Source organism: Narcine bancroftii, chromosome 11 (assembly GCF_036971445.1).
Source record: "Narcine bancroftii isolate sNarBan1 chromosome 11, sNarBan1.hap1, whole genome shotgun sequence".
NCBI lineage: Eukaryota > Metazoa > Chordata > Chondrichthyes > Torpediniformes > Narcinidae > Narcine > Narcine bancroftii.
This window is the reverse complement of record NC_091479.1, coordinates 56293245-56304179: the sequence shown is the minus strand read 5'-3', so window position 1 is coordinate 56304179 and position 10935 is coordinate 56293245.

Below are 10935 nucleotides of genomic sequence, written 5' to 3'. Positions count from 1 at the left end.
GAGATCGCGGCGGACTACGTCTCTGTTGAAACCGAGTAATTGGCAGCTCTTGAGCAAATGCTATAGCTTCCTTTGGAGAATCAAAGAACTTTGGTTGGCAACCATCTTGAAAAACCTTCAAAACAGCTGGATATCTAAAGGTTGCCTTATAACCTTTCTTCCACAACAACTCTTTAGCAGAATTGAATTCCCGTCATTGGAACATAACTTCTTGACTCAAATCCGCATAGAAGAAAACTCGATTATTTTGAATCATCAAGGGTGATTTTCTCTGTTGTGCATTTCTAATAGCCACTCGTAAAATTATTTCTTGTCGTAATAATTCAAGCAACGAACCAAAACAGGTCTTGGACTTTGACCTGAAATAGGTCTTCTACGCAAGCCTCTGTGAGCACGTTCCAGTATTATACCTTCCAGGAAATGTTCTTGACCCAGCACCTGCAGAATCCATTCAGTAAAAAATTTTCTTGGGTCTGGTCCCTCCATTCCTTCCGGCAAACCAATAATCTTTATATTGTTCCGTCTGGATTGGTTTTCCAAATAATCAATCTTTTTCACCAAATTTTTATTTTGAGTTTGTAAGTCTTTGACCATTTTGGTCACATCTGAAACATGATCTCGTATTTCGTCTATATCTTCTTCACACGAATTAAATTTATCTCTCACTTCAAGCTTAAAAGCTCCAAACTCAGCCATCTGTTGAGAATGTATTTTCACCACAGAGTATTAAACCTAGTACCAAGTTCAGTCATAATCTTGGATAATCCCTGCATTGTATAAGATCATTTAGATTCAAGATTCACAAGAATCTTTTCAATTGGAAGAGATTCTGGCTCAACAGATTCCTGCTTCTTCTGCATAACCAAAGGGTCTTCTTTTGCTTCCTTCATTCTGGTTGCCTTCCTTGTAGTATAGCTGCGTGTGGAAACCCCAGCCACAGCCTCTCCAGCAATGACTGGAGGACGCTGGCCGGGGTTTTCCCCAGTCCATCAAGTTGTATAGGTTCTTTTATCTCAAAAGGTGCAGTTTGCAGTGCCACCGCTACAGTTGACAAATGCCTTTCCCCAGCCGGTACTTCAACTGATGTTACTACAAGTGGTTCATTCATAACATTGCCGTCAGATGCTACTGCACATGTGCGAACCTGAGTAACTCTTTGTTCTAAAGGCTGTTTGGCGCCCACTTTAGAGGGCTCTACCGATGTAATATTGAACTCTACATCCGAAAGCTGTACCTTTCTCCTGGGATCCATTTCAGGCTGAGTCTCGATGTCTTTCCTGTAGGTAGGCTCCAAAACTTGAACTTTTGGAAAATGTAGTTTTTTGATAATCTGTTGTCGTTTTTTTTTGCTCTTTTCCACCAATTTTACCATCATAAGTTAAATTAACATCACTGAAGTTATCTAAACTTTTAAAGAATTTTAACGGGCATTTCTAGACAAAACATTAAGATAGAGTCAGGAGAGGACTGGAAGGCACGTCTGATCCTTACACCATCTTGCCACGCCCCCCCGTGGCCCACATCATGCGGAGAAAGGTAAAGACATTACCTGGGACAAAAGGATTTGGAGGCGTTCCAGAAGGCCAAGGACGCACTGGCCAACACAACCCTTGTGGTACACGCCAGGCCAGAGACACCCACCACTCTCACAGTAGATACTTCCTGCACAGCAGTAGGGGGTGCACTGGAGCAATTCATCAAAGGGGAATGGCAGCCCCTGTCCTTCTTTAGCAGACATCTCTGGCCACCTGAACTCAAATACAGCGTCTTTGACTGAGAGCAATTGGTGCTGTACCTGGCAGTCAGGCACTTAAGGTATTTTTGGAAGGTAGACAATTCAGTGTCTTCATGAACCAGAAGCCATTAACTTTTGCCTTCCATAAAGTTTTGGACCTGTGGCCGGCCAAGCAGCAGCGACTCCTCTCATATGAGTCTGAGTTCACTACCGACATTCAACACATCATGGGTGACGCACTGCCCCATCCCCGCAATCAAGTCTATCCAGGCCCTGTCCCAGTGAATAGACTACTTAGCCCTCGGCAGGGGACAGCAGGATGACCCTGAGATCCTTGCAAGCAAGAGAGCAGTGTCCAGGCTCAGGCTGGAGGATGTTAACATCGATCCTGGTAAGTAGACGCTCCTCTGCGACATTCCAATGGCAAACCCCACCTCATCGTGCCGACAGCATTGAGATGGCAGTTTTATGATGAGGTGCACAATCTGACGCACCCAGCCATCAGTACTGTCAAAATGGTGGTCAATCGGTTGGTCTTGCTGAGCCTTCAAAAACAGGTTGTCAGTGGGCCAAGGCCTGCACACTCTGCCAGATGACCAAAATACAGACATACGTGAAGGCACCATGCCAGACATTCGAGCCAGCACCACATAGGTTCAGCCACATCTACAATGACATTGTAGGGTCACTACCGGCCTCCCGCGGGATGAGTTACCTTCTCACCAAGATTGCCTGCTCCATGAGGTTCCCCGAGGCGGTCCAGCTGGTTGACACAACCACTTGTGTCCTCCATTAAATTGGAAGCGGTAATAAATATAAAGGAAAGTTTGATAATAAATAGTCTCCCTTGCAGTTGGGGTACAATGTATTTCTTGAGATCAGAGGAATCCTGGAGCCAAGACAAAGTGATCCTGTGTTTCCCAAGGATTAGATTGAGTGTTGGGGTAGATGTAAGTGGAAGGGCCGAAAGGTCTCCTGCTCCTTCCACTGCCTTTGATTTCTGTCTTGCGATGCTGATTGGGTTCACCTGTGTGTTCGCTCTCTCGCTGATTGGTTGCTTCAGTTGCGCGAGCATATGGGTTGATTGGGTGAGGCCGCTATGGGATTGGACGCTAAAGTCGGGTTGGATTGATGGGCGGTTTCGCGGGCTGATTGGCTCTTGCTGTGAGGCGGCGGGACGTTGGTGGCGGCGTCATCTGCTCGGGGTCCGTCGCGTCGCCGCGGGCGCGAATGGGATGAAGTTGGCGGCAGCGCCGGGACCTTCCTCAGCTGCGCAAGCGGGCGACCCGCAGCCCGCCGGGCCCCACCCAGGAGTGGCCGGTACCAGCGGGGTGTTTGGGTGGAGCCGAGGGGTCGGTGCAGGGGGCGGGGAGGGGATGGGGATGAGGGAGAGGGAGGGGGATGGGAGGGGCGGGAGCCCGGAGCGGGCGGGGCAGGTGAATGAGGGGAGGGGGCGGGGGCGGTGAATGAGGGGAGGGGGCGGGGCCAGGCAGGGGTAAGGGGGAGGGTGAAGGGGGAGTTGTAGGGCGAGAGGGAGGCTGGGCATCCAGAGAACTTGGAAGAAGGAGAAGTGAGATTGAACCTTGAACCAAAGAACTTTTCTTAAATTTATACACATTACAAACATGTGCGCTTAGAATTAGAAGGGGGTTCATTTGGATTAGTTAAGTATAGAGTTAATTTAAAGTTTCATTCTAATTTCATGTTTAAATTTGATTAAAAATAACTTCTGTTTTAAAAACCACTTGTCTTGGTGAATGTCTCTTGCTGCTGGGTTTTGGGATCCTATGGGCTCTTAACAATATGTGCTTGGATATTGACATTGGGCCTGTTCAAAGTAGGAAATGGCTTCTACCAGCAGCAGTTTCTGTTTGACAAAAAATATTGATAGGTGGCTGGCCACATACGTTTCCTAAAAATTAATACCCTCACCCTCCCTAAACCACATTCAGCCCCGTGACATCTTTCTACGTTGCATTACTGGGACCACCAAGGACCTGACCCATTTCCCATCTCTCCTTGCAATGCCAATATGGCAGCTGCCATTAAGAACTGACAAATCACATTTTAATTCAGCAAGCAACATGAAGGTTATCCTGACATCCTGCTTAAAAACAAGGGTCAACAAACCTTCCAAATTTTGTCACTTCATTTTTATTTCGATTCCCATGGGGCATTAGTAAAAATGTCCCATCCATTTGCTCACCAAATTATGAGTAAAATCATGATCCCTGTTCATGAAAACCCATAACATTCAATGTAACACAGATAATCTAGGAAGAAATCTGTAATAAAAGTGAATGAAACATTGAAAGAATTTCCCCCTTATAAATGCTGAGATTATGGTGCGTCAAGAGACCAGGTGAGCAAAAAGAGGCCAAATCGCTGCAACACTTGGATAATCCAAGATGGCACAGACTCCCCTTCACTGCCGAGAAGGAGCCCACTCCTAGCACCATGTATGGGCTGAGGAGCCCTACACTTCCACATAGCGGCAGCCAGCTGGAGAGTGACTCCACGACACAATGACGTAAAGATGGAAGTCAGGGATTACGTCACCAGAAGTGGGTTGGCCAGCGAGCACACGTGGGGAATTTAAAACAGTATGTGGTAGCGCTGCCACAGCGGATGCTACAAGGCGATAACTTCTTACTTGCTGCAACCAAACAGGTCTGCAAGATACACCAACCTAAATATAAAACTTGACGAGAAATCCCAGAGATCATAAATTCAAAAGGATTAGTGAAATATTGACTCTGTATTGTTAACACCAAAGTCCCTATATTTTTAAGGCATTTGGACAAGTAACTGAGAAACATTGCATTTTAAACACTTGGTACATCAGGATCAGAAGGATTGGAGCATTATTGTTCAAGTGACACTACTTTAAAAAATAACATCTAACTTTATGAAGAATGTGATGCTACAACAGGAACAACGGATGGAATCAGACACATTCTATGAGCACTGGGAAGCAAAGAAAAATGGATTTGTGAGAAGTGGCTTCACGTTCACAAAATCTGCTCGAGACAAAAGTTGAGAACAAAGAACATTTATTTACATTTACAACATTGCAAGGTTGGATACTCTCCCCCTACCTCAGGAAAGTACACCGAGGGCGGGAAGCTTCTTTGTTTTTATACATTTTTCAATTCACCTCCCCTTACATTTTTCCTACATTTATCCTTCTTGGATTGGTTTGGCACTTTTCCCTATTCGCCTGACTCTTGACTGAGTCCGACTTTCTCCTATCCCGTACTCACACCTCCTTTCCCCACCCCCTATTAAACAAGCTCTTTGTGTGTGTACGTACATATTTCTTAAATTCCTCTGTTATCTTGTTTACTCTGTTCTGCTGTTTTTCATGCGCCATTTTACACAAAGAACATTTTAGCTTTTTTCTTGCTTTTTCTTTCTACCTTCTATAACTGTTTCAGAACTCCTGACATTAAAATAATAACTATCTCTAAACTCCTTCAGATTTGTTTTCCATCCCTTCCTAAACGACCCAATGACCCCCGACAGGTCCTCCCCGACTTGCGACCGTAATGAAACCCGAAAGGTCCCACAATGGACGCAAGTCAAAGATTTTCCCCTGTGCGAGGAGCCCTGAAGTCTTAGAGACTATTTTTAAAATCAAACGAGAACAGAGAACAGAGACAAAATGTACGACCCAAAATATGCAGATTGATTTTGTGACTCAGTTTCTCAGGGTCCATCGGCTGGGGGCAGCCATCTTAATTTCAGTGCGCATGCGCGACTTGTTAGTTGGCGCTTTCACAAAGACTTTGCTGAGTGGCCCTCAGTCGGCACGTGCGTATCAGCCGCACATGCGCGAACCCAACTTCAAGTCGCAAATCCACAGCGCATGCGCCAACCAGACTTCCAAAACTTCACCAGTATGGAGGAACATAATCAGGTTGCCAGGCAGGGAAATAACTTATTCCCACAGGCCCACAGGTTGACAATGTAATGTCAGTTGAATGGGTCCATCGAATGAAAAGGTTGAGAGGGATATGGTTTGTTTGCAAGCAGCTTGGCCAGCAGAAAAGAAGGAGCGAAAGGACTGTTTCAGAGTTGTCTATTTGGACCAGTCATTTGAGTTGAATCTTTAAAAAATTCATGACAGGCTGGACTATCATTTTAGATGGAGATTTTAGATTGACACCTGCAGCCCAGGAACAGGCCCTTTCAGCCTATGAGCCACAACCACTCAATTACACCAATGACCTACAATCCCCGGTACATTTTAAATGGTGGAAGGATGAGGAGCAACTGGTGGAAACCCATGCAGACATGGGAAAAACGTACAACTCCCCACTGACAGTGTCAAATTTGAATCCGGCTCGCTGGCCCCTTAACAGCGTTGTTCTAACCGCGACGCTAACCTTGCCACTCTCAATGGTTCCCAGGGTTCTTCCTCCGACTTTCCATGAGCTGTGATTGCTTCAAATTCCAGTGCCCTTGTTTCCCTGAGGCTCTGACCCCTGCCCAGTGACTCTGTCCCCAATGCCTCTCCCTGGCCGGATAATCATCGCTCTCTTTCCCGGTTCTCACCCAAACTTTCTTACCCCATTTCCACCACCTACAACCCCCCTGTCATGTCCCACCCACTCACCCACAGGGCCAAGGGTAATAAGGTGGGGGAAGGTCCAGGCTGTAGTCACACAGCTTGTCGAAGGACAAGTGAGAGCAGGAGTCCTGGGGCAAATGGTGAAGGGTAGTGTGTACTGTAGCAGCCAGCTACAGGGGCACAGCTTCCAGTGTGGGGGGATGAAGAGAGAGGACTGGCTCAGATGGGACAGATGTCCCAGTGCCAAGGGTCAGGGAATTCCCCAGCTCAGTGAAGGTCTGGGATGCTGCCACCGGCAAGGAGACGGGACCACTGCTCTCCCCACATCTCCACCGTCTGGGGGTCCCTGGAGCAGCAGGTTCCAAGTCCTGTCAGTGGGGGAAGGGGGAGGTTCAGTAACTGGGGTGGGGCAGTTCCAATGCATGATCGATTGGAGATGGGCCTAGTGAGAGGATCGGTCCAGTGGGAGGTCAGACATGATGGGGAATGGGCCTTTGGGGCAGGCCCAGTGGTGGGCTGGGGCTTCAGGATGGGTCTAGTGGGGAGGCGGGGGCTTTGGACACCAGCCAGTGGGGGACAATGGCTTTGGGAATGGACCTGGTGGTGGTCAGGGACTTTGGGGAGGGACCTGTGGGGAATTGCGTTTGTGGGAGGACCTGTCGGGCAAAATAATTAGTGACAGGCCGAGTTGGGAACTGTATTGGGAACTGAATCGGTAGGAGTTGGGAGGTCCCGGTGGGGATGCAATTGGGAATGGATCCAGTGGGGGATGGTATTGGGGTCTGATCTGGCGAGGGATGGTATTGGGGTTGGATGCAGTGGGGGAATGGATTGGGGATGGACGCAGCGGGGGACGGGATTGGGGACGGATTCGTCTGGAGACGGGATTTTGGATGGAATCAGCGGGGACAGGATTGGGGATGGACCCGGCGGGGTTGGGATTGGGGATGGATCCGGTAGGGGACGGTATTGGGGTTGGACCCAGTAGGGATGTGATTGGAGATGGACCTGGCGAGGGATAATATTGAGGATGGACCTGGTGGAGGAGAATTTTGGAGATGGACCCGGTGGGGGATGGACCCAGCAGGGGACTGCCCATTAACTCACTCTTCAATGCCTCACACCATCTTTGCCAAATGATCACAGCCGCATGATCACCGCTCTCTTTCCCAGGTCTCACCTAAAATTTCCTACCCCAATTCCACCACCTACAACCCCGTCGTCATGTCCCACCCACTCACCCACAGGGTAATGAGGAGGGGGCAGCTCCTGGCTGTGTTCACATAGCTCGTTGAAGGACAAGTGGGAGCAGGAGTCCTGGGGCAAGAGGTGAAGGGCAGCTTGTACTGTAGCAGCCAGCTGAACTGGGCCACATTCTCCAAGGTGGAGGGAGAGAAAGGTATATCTCAGATGGGACAGATATCCCTGTGCAAAGGTTCAGGGGATTCCCCAGCTTGGTGAAGGTATGGGACGCTGCCACCGGGAAGGAGATGGACCACTGCCCTCCCCACATCTCCATTGTCTGGGGGTCCCAGGAACAGCTCATATTCCAAGGCCTGTGGGTGGCAGAAGGGGGAGGTTCAAGAACTGGGGTGGGGAAGTTGTGATGGGTGATTGATTGGAAAGGGTTCCAGTGAGGGAATGGGTCTGGTGGGTGGACAGACCTGATGGGGATGGGCTTTTGGGTACAGGCAAATAGGTGAGGGGGGATGGGATGGGGACTTTAGGCTGGGCATGTTGGGGGACAGGGGCTGGGTGAAGGCCCTGGTGGGAGTCAGGAGCTCTGGGAACAGTCCAAGCAATGGGTGGAGCATTGGGGACGGGCCCAGTGGGGGACAGAGGCTTTGGGGATGATCTCAGCAGGTGTAGGGGTTTGGGGACGGGCCTGGTGGGAGATGGGGGCTTTGGGGATGGGCCTGGTGGGTGACAGGGGACAGTATTGGGGATGGAGCCAGAGGAAGGAGACAACTCCTGGAGCTCCAGTTCACCATTGGGTCACTCACCTTGGCCCACGGACGTACTTTGATCTGCGAGAACTTGAATTCGGTGCACTTGGGGTTCATCTCTCGGATCTGCTCCCTGGTTGAGGTCCCCAACACCTATTGGAACAGAAACCACCTTTACTACTGGCTCAAGGTGAGGGGAGCAGGAGGGTGACAAGGGGAGGGGATGCAGTGTATGCGTACCAGGTCAGGGACATGGGATGAGCCCAAGAACTGGGGTGGTGGTGAAGGCTGAAATCTTAGGGGCATTTAAGAGGCTCTGAGTCACATGGATGAAAGAAGAATGGAGGGTTATGAGGGAGGAAGGGGTTAGTTATTTTTATTTTGGTAGGAAAACATCAGTTGGCACAACATCGAGGGCTGAACTGCTTGTACTGTGCTCTCGTGTTCTATGTTAAAACCTGTCAGTCTTTCAGCAAGCGGAGATGTTGGGGAGGGAACGCTGCCAACTGGCACATTCCAGGCTGCAGGAGTACATGATGAGGAATGGACGGAGACTTGGCGCTGCCAACACGAAGGCACTATAGGTATGGATCATAACCCTCCCATTACTGGGCACTGAGAGGCTGAGACCAAGAGGAACTCCTCCAACAGCAGAGGGGGGCAGTAACCACACGGTATCAAAATGGTGGCAATGAAGATAAACAGAGACGTATACAGCAATGGGCAGTGAAGGGAATATCTGGATTCAACAGGAGGAGGAGAAAGGACTTGCAACGGATTTCCTCTTTGGAAATAATTTCTGAATAATGTCAATTTTGTGGGGTGGGGGGGTTAGGGAAGAGAAAAGCCCTACTTAGTCAACTTTACTTCATGAAATACATTCTTCGATCCAGGAAATCTCTTCTGCACCTGCTCCAAAGTACAAGGTCAAATTTATTACCATTGGATAACACAAGTACGACCTGATGAAACAGCGTTCTTGGGGTAAACACATGTAAACACACAACCAAGCCCTCACACAACAGACAAATGATACATGTGGAGCACGTCCAGAAAAATAACTCCATATTGTTGAATAAATAGCAGAGTTGAGGAGTATTTGTATGAGCAGCTCATGAATCATTCCACATTCTCCCTGCTTGGAGGAAGAGGCTGTTCCTGGGCCTGGAGGTACCGGCTCTGAAATTCCTGGATCTCTTTCCTGACGGGAATAGCTGGATGATGCTGTTGGCCGGGTGAAGAGGTCGTCGATGATTTTGCCAATGATCGTAGTAAATCACATTGATATTTGGGGTGGGGGGGGGGGGCAGGAGGGTGTCCCCAGTGTTGCTCTAGGCCACTTTAGGTCCCGTGGAATGACCTCTGATCATTTAAAAAATATATTATTTATAAATTAAATACACAAAAAATTAACACAATTAATAATAATACAAATGAAATACAAATATATGTGGTATATATAAAAGAAAGAATAAAGAAATCCCCCCATAAACCACCTCATCCCCCCTCCATCTGGACATTAGCAATCTGGCCTCTACTCAGCTCCCACGACACAGATATAGGCGAATGAAAGCAGCGAACAGTGGTTCTGGGGAGGTGGGGGATCATGCTAACTGGGAATCCACCCTATACACAAGATGGCTGACATACGTGGTGACCACACAGAGTCCACGGGGACCAACAACTTTCATCCCAGGGGACAACCCGCACGGAAGGAATCAACAAGGACAGGAATACTGACCAATCGGAGGCCGGCGCGGATGTGACATCACTCCTGTCGACAGCAGCGGGGAGAGAATAGAAGTAGAGCTGCCAGTGTAATGAAGCATCTTTAACTTTGATTGCTTGAGTGTGTATCCTCCTTTCCACCTTTCACAGTAGCGCGAACACTCCAATTTCACATCGGGAGTCACGTGTCCAGTTTCCTGATATGAAGAATGAGAAGTGCACACATATTGTCCAATTTGTTTCTGGGATGTTTCAACCGGGTGATAGGAGGAAAGTTTGAATATGGATCTCATTGAAATTTGAAAAAAAGGGAGATGACCTTACAACATTATGAGAGGACACAGCAGCAGGGATCAAGAGACGATAATGCAAAGGAGCCGAACACCAAGTGTCACAATTTCCCAATAACCGATCGGCTGCTTAGACTTTAAGAAATGTCTTAAATGAAAATGAAATATCCTTGGAATTCTCTACCCTATTGAAGGTTCATTTGAAATTGGGATCCATGGACTTGTGATGAGTTTATTGGTGGACACATTCGTAGAGGAATCATATGCATTTAACTTAGATGCAGATACTTTGAAAAAATTAACAGACATTAAATTGGAAGCGGTAATAAATTTGGAGGAAAGATTGAGAATAAATAGTCTCCCTTGTAGTTGGGGTACAATATATTTCTTGAGATCAGAGGAATCTTGGAGCCAAGACAAAGTGATCCAATGAAATCTAAGGATTTGATTGAGTTGTTGGGGTAGCTGGAAATGGAAGGGCCGAAGGGTCTCCTGCTCCTTCGACTGCCTGTCTTCTGTCTTGCGATGCTGAATGGGTGCGCTGTGTGTTCGATCGCTCGCTGATTGGTTGCTTCAGTTGCGCGAGCCAATGGGCTGATTCGGTAAGACCGCTATTTGATTGGACGCTGAACTCGGGTTGGATTGACAGGCGGCTTCGCGGGC